A 6,403-nucleotide genomic window follows, 5' to 3' on the forward strand; every position below is an offset into this window, starting at 1 on the left:
GTTCTGTTTTTGTTTTTGGTCAGTTGTGAGGCTTGAATTCAAGACCTGGTACTGTCCCTGAGCTTTTTTTTTTTTTTTTTTGGGGGGGGGGTCATGGGGCCTGAACCCGGGGCCTAGGCGCTGTCCCTCAGCCCTTCAGCTCAAGGCTAGCGCTCTACCACTTGAGCCACAGCACCACTTACGGCTTTTTTTCTTTTTGCTTATGTGGTACTGAGGAATTGAACCCAGGGCCTCAGGCATGCAAAGCAAGCACTCTACCATTGAGCCACCTCTCCAGCCCCTGGGAGACTTTATCTCCAATAAACCACTAGAAAACCAGAAGTGGTGCTGTGGCTCAAGCGGTAGAGAGCTCGCCTTGAGCTGAAGAGCACAAGGACAGGGCCCAAGCCCAGAGTTCAAGCTCCACAACCGACAAAAAAAAAAAGGTCCAATAATAGTGCCATGCCCATTTCCCAGAACAATCAGGAAGGAAGGAGCACACCTGCCCAGACAGACTCTCCCCTGCCTGCCCCCCCCCCCCCCCCGCTAGGGGGAAGAAGCCTGTGTCCCCAACACAGCCTCCAGAACACCCCTGAGAAGGCATCAGCAGTGGGAGCCCGAGCTGGGCCAGCAGGGGTTGGGCTGGGCAGGGCCAGGAGAGCTCAATAAAGAGAAGCCCATGGGGCTGGGCATGTGACTTAGTGGCAGAGTGCTTGCCTCACATGCATGAAGCCCTGGGGTTCGATTCCTCAGTACCACATACACAGAAAAAGCCAGAAGTGAAGCTGTGGCTCAAGTGGCAGAGCACTAGCCTTGAGCACAGAGAATAGCCTTGAGCACAGAGAAGCTCAGGGACAGAGCCCAGGTCCTGAGTTCAAGCTCAAAACTGGCAAAAGGGGCTGGGAAGGTGGCTCAGTGGTAAAGCACTTGCCTTGCATGCATGAGGCCCTGGGTTTGATTCCTCAGCACCACATAAGCAGAAAAAGGTGGAAGTGGAGCTGTGGCTCAAGTGGCAGAGCGCTAGCCTTGAGCTAAAGAGCTGAGGGACAGCGCCCAAGCCCAGAGTTCAGGCCCCACAACCAACAACAACAACAACAAAAAAAACCTGGCAAAAAATAAAAGAAGCCCACAGCAAAACCTGAGGATATCTGCTGGGGGGACTAGAGAGCCTGCAGAGGTCAGTTCAGCTCACCCTGCTCTGGCCCTACCTCTCAGATCCTGCCCCCCCCCCCCCCCTCAGATCCTGGAGCACTGAGGTGGGCATTGGTCCTGCCTAGTTTGGGGAATGAGGGCCAGTCCGAGTTCCAGCCCTCCTGGGAGAAGTGGGTCTGTTCTGGCCAGCTCTACAGTAAACATCAATATGCATACAAATGTTTACTGGTCCCAGCACTCCAAGCCCAACAGCTGCTTGATTTTTACAGCTCTGGGAGCCCCAGCCTCAAAGGGAAAAGGAGGAGGCTGAGCTACTTTGCTGCCCCAACCTCCTAGCCTCTGCTGTGGGCCTGGACAGCCTCAGCTTTAGGGACCACCCAGGGCAGGGCTCCAGGCCCACCACGCACTAGGGCTTTGGCTAAAGAAACATGTGCTGAAGTAGCACTTTTTTTAAATTATAAAGTGGCAAGAAATTAAATTCCACACCAGCAGAATGGAGAAAAGTGCTTCCTAATCCCAGATTTGGGGCCCACTGATTTTCTTAACTGGTGACCAGTTTGGCGCCTGAGTGAGAGGCTGACCAGAGAAGAAGAGCTTCCAGCCTGGGTCAACCTCCCAGGCCCCCCTATCCTGCAGTGAGGTGTGCATGTACACACATGCTGGTTACAAGGGCCTGAACCCAGAGCCTCAGGATCTCAATTGGCATTTTTGCTCAAAACTATTGCTCTACCACTTGAGCCACAGCACCACTTGTGGCTTTTTCTGAGTGGTTTATTGGACGTAAGAGCCCCATGGACTTTCCTGCTGAGGCTAGCTTCCAGCTTCCAACAGCACTCCTCAGATCTCAGTCTCCTGAGCTAGGATTACAGGCGTGAGCCACCAGCACATGGCTCTTTTTCCATTTTTACTTTATTTTTATTTTATTTTTTGTTAGTCATGGGCCTGAACTCTGGGCCTGGGCACTATCCCTCAGCTCTTCAGCTCAAGGCTAGCGCTCTACCACTGGAGCCACAGCACCACTTCTGGCTTTTTCTGCTTATGTGGTGCTGAGGAATCGAACCCAGGGCCTCGAGCATGCAAGGCAAGCGCTCTACCACTGAGCCACCTTCCCAGCCCTGTGCCCTGGCTTTTTGTTTTGTGCAGTTACTGGGGCTTGAACTCAGGGCCTCTTCTATCATTGGGCATTTTCTGTTTAGGACTGGTACTCTACCATTTGAGCTATGCCTCCAGTTTTTGAGCTCTCTGCTGGTAAATTGGAGATAGGTCTCAAGGATTTGTCTATAGGACTAGCTCCAAACCATGATCCTCAGACCTCAGCCTTCTGAATAGCTCCAATTATAAAAGCGAGAAACACCAAGGTGGCCTTGTTTAAACTTAGATGGCTTTATTAAAACTAAGTTGGGTGCCAGTGCCGCCCCCACCCCCCAATCCTAGCTACTTCAGAGGCTGAGGCTGGGAAGGTGGCTTAGTGGTAGAGTGCTTGCCTAGCATGTATGAAGCCCTGGGTTCAATTCCTCAGTACCATATAAACAGAAAAAAGGTGGTGGTGTGGCTCAAGTGGTAGAGCACTAGCCTTGAGCAAAAAGAAGCTCAGGGTCAGTGCCCAGGCCCAGAGTTCAGGCCCCACAACCGGACCCAAAAAAAAAAAGACTCATCTCCAATAAACCACCAAAAAGCTGGAAATGGAGCTGTAGCTGAAATGGTAGAGGCACTAATCCTGTGCAAAAGATGCTCAGGGACAGTGCTCAGGTCCTGAGTTCAAGCTTTAGGACCTGCAAAAAAAGAAAAGAAAAAAAGTTCAGAGGTTGCTAAATTGAAAGTCTGCTTGCCTAGCATGTGCAAGCCCCTGCGTTTGCTTACCAGCCCAGGTCGGGGTTGGGGATGGGCACTAAGATAACAAGTCTGGTTCTTTACTATTTGGTGATTCAGAGTTCATCTACTTTCCACATACTTTTGTACACTGAAGACTCTAAATGGCAAATATGGAGGCATCTGCCACTGGCTGTTGCTGCACTCTCTCCCTGACCTGCTGTAACAATGTAACTTAGACAAAACAAATGAGCTACCTTTTTTTCTGGTAAGAAGTCCAGAGTGGTGTTATCCCTGAATTAAGTCTTGACTCCCTGCCACCCCCCCATTCTGTTTGTAAGCACAGCACAAGGAGACTGTGCCCTTACTGAGCTGAAGGGCAGGGTTGGGGATGTAGCTCAGCCATAGGGTGCTTGCCTGATGATATGCATGAGGCCCTGAGTTGAAAGAAAATCCCAGCACTAGTCCCTGGTACCAAAAACCAAACAAACAAAAAGAAAAATCAAGCCAGCCAGGCACCAGTGGCTCATGCATGCAATCACAGTGACTCAGGAGGCTGAGATCTGAGGATTGCAGTTCCCAGCCAGAGTAGGAAAGTCCGTTATCTCCAATTAACCAACAGAAAAAACAAAAACAGAAAACAGAAGTAGCAATGTGGCTCAAAGTGGTAGAGTACTAGTCTCAAGCAAAAAAAATGCAGGGGGGCTGGGAAGGTGGCTCAGTGGTAGAGCGCTTGCCTTGCATGCATGAGGCCCTGGGTTCGATTCTTCAGCACCACATAAGCAAAAAGAAAAAAGCCAGAAGTGGCGCTGTGGTTCAAGTGGTAGAGCGCTAGCCTTGAGCTGAAGAGCTGAAGGACAGCACCCAGGCCGAGTTCAAGCCCCACAACCGGACCCAAAAAAAAAAAAAAAGTGCAGCGACAGCACCCAGGCCCTGAGTTCAAGCTCCATGATCAACAACAACAAAGATCGTTGCTAAGCTGAAGGACTGTGAGGTAGCGGGAAAGGTGCAGGGGATGCGAGTTTGTGAAGGGCAGCCTCAGCCATCCCACTGTCCTTGGCTGAGAAATGACCACACGTGCCTAGGGGTGAGATCACATCGACTTTACAGAGAGCAACTTGCCTGACCCTTCTGGACTGGCCAGGGTGGAGGAGGCTCAAACACCAGCACCCATTTTTTGGGGGGAAATGGGATAGCATTCTGGGGCAAAACATTCTCACGTCCTGTATCTGTCGCTCACTGCTGCACGTCAGATTGCCCCCAAGACTTACGGGGTTCAACACTACGATAAATATTATCACATGTAGTTTCTTTAGTCAAGAATTTGGAAGTATGCCCATGTAATTGTAACTGCTCTATACGGTATTTTCACAATTAAAAAAAAAAAAAAGAATTTGGAACTAGGCAGGTCTAGTCACACAAGATCTCACCCTCGCTACAGTTATCCTAAAATCTGGCTGGGGCTAAGGATGGGCTCTGCAGCAGGGGGAGGAGGTCAGTTAGCTTACTTGGAGGCAAGGTAGAAGCTGCAGTAGTTAGTGATCAAGCCTTGGAAACCATAACCTGCCATTTCCACAAAATCTTTGGGTTCCTCACAGTAACTGCGCCCATTTTGGGTGTGAATGATTAGAGGCAAGGGTCCTTGAGATCCATCTAGCAAAGCTCAAAATCAACAATATCCACAAAGGAGATGATACAACTCACAGAGTCTGAGCAGGCCCTCTGAAGCTCAAGGTCAATGTCCCTGTCCTACAAATAAAAAGTCCAGTTTTGCCTGGCACTGGTGGCTCACGCCTGTAATCCTAGCTACTCAGGAGGCTGAGATCTGAGGATGGTGGTTCAAAGTCTGCCTGGGTAGGAAACTCATCTCTAATAACAATAATAATAAAAAATCCAGTTCTAACTCTTAGTACCTGCCTATTCTGGCTTAGGCAGGATCCTGGATTTAGGGATACGGACTGTTTTAGTTCTTCATATTCTCCCCTTCCTCCTCCAGCTTTTGCCTCTGGGGAGAATAAGTGGAAAGGGGGGTCTCCTTTACAATGTGTGGGTAGCAAAGGCCTAGGTTTGGGCATTCTTAGCTTGATTCCTGAGGTCTATGTAGAGCACTCTTCAGTGGACAGGCGGGCTTCCAACCATCTTCAAAGACCCTCTCCCACTGTCAGGCCTCGGGGCTCAGCTTCTCTACTTTGATCCAGAAAAAAGGAATAGCCCAGGTGGTTCCTTCTTCCCAATAGGCTGTGCTGGGGAGAGGAAGAAGCCTTCTTGGGACATGCTGTTAAACACCTTCTGAAAGCTAGGAGTAGTTCTTTTGTGTGCACCCAAAGAGCATAGATTCTGAGTGTGCACAAAAGACTCACACAGGATGCCCTGAGGGTTGTGTGTCTTTCTTGGGGTTGAACTCGGGGCCTTTTACTAAGGCGATAGCACTCTACCACTTGAGCTACGGCGCCGTTTCTGGCTTTTTCTGTGTATGCGGTACTGAGGAATTGAACCCAGGGCTTCACGCATGCCAGGCAAGCACTGTACCGCTGAGGCACGTTCAAGGCCCTGCCCCGAGTTTTCATCACCGAACATCTCAAGAGGGCAGGAAGGGTAGACGCAGCCAGGGCTGGGAGCAATGAAGTCCCAGGGAAGCGCTCGGCGCGTGGGGCTAGGTTGTAGGCCCCGAACGCAGGGTGCGGGGCAGGTCCCGCAGTCCTTACACATCCAGATGGCGGGGTCAGAGAGCACAGGCTGCCCTGTTTTTCCCTTCCGGATGGCAGGGCTGGAGTCGGGGGGCCGAGGGCAGGCTTCGGCCGGGCGCGCGGGGAGAGGGCGGGTTGAGGACGCCGACGCCCGGCCCAGCCCCACTGTCCCGGGGGCCCCGGTGACCGTCCACTGGGGCGGGCGGAGCAGCGTGCGGGGTGAGACGCCACCAACGCAGCGTCCCGCCCGGACGGGCCTCCGCGGCCGTGCCCCGCGCCGCGGGCGGAGGGTGTCCGGCGCCCGGCGGGCCCTCCGTGTCGGATCCTCGCCACGTGTGGGGCAGGGCCGGCCCCGGACGAGAGCTCAGGCCGCCCGCAGCCGCCGGCGCTGCAGCCCGGACGCAGGAGGGGGCACCGCGCACGCGCAGCACAGGACGAGACTCACGTAGGCCACCGGGTGCGCGCCGAGGCCCGCAGTGCTCGCCCCGGTGCACGCTGGGACCCGTAGTCCTCCAGACGGCCCGCAGTCCTTTCCGGTGCTCGCCACCCGGTGCACGCCGGGATCGGTGGTCTGCGCGCCCTGAGGACGGGACTCCCGATGCACGCCGGGAACTGTAGTCTGCGCGCTAAGGACGGAGCGCCCGGTGCACCCTGGGAACTGTAGTCTGCGCAGCGTGAGGCTAGGCGGCCGAGTGCACGCCGGGACCGGTAGTCGGTGGCGCAGGCCCGCCCCTCACCTGTCGGCCGCGGGCGTCCGCGGGGCCAATGGGAGCGGC

The sequence above is a fragment of the Dipodomys spectabilis genome, unplaced genomic scaffold (assembly GCF_019054845.1).
Source record: "Dipodomys spectabilis isolate Male_0828 unplaced genomic scaffold, ASM1905484v1 ptg000594l, whole genome shotgun sequence".
In the NCBI taxonomy this organism is placed as follows: domain Eukaryota; kingdom Metazoa; phylum Chordata; class Mammalia; order Rodentia; family Heteromyidae; genus Dipodomys; species Dipodomys spectabilis.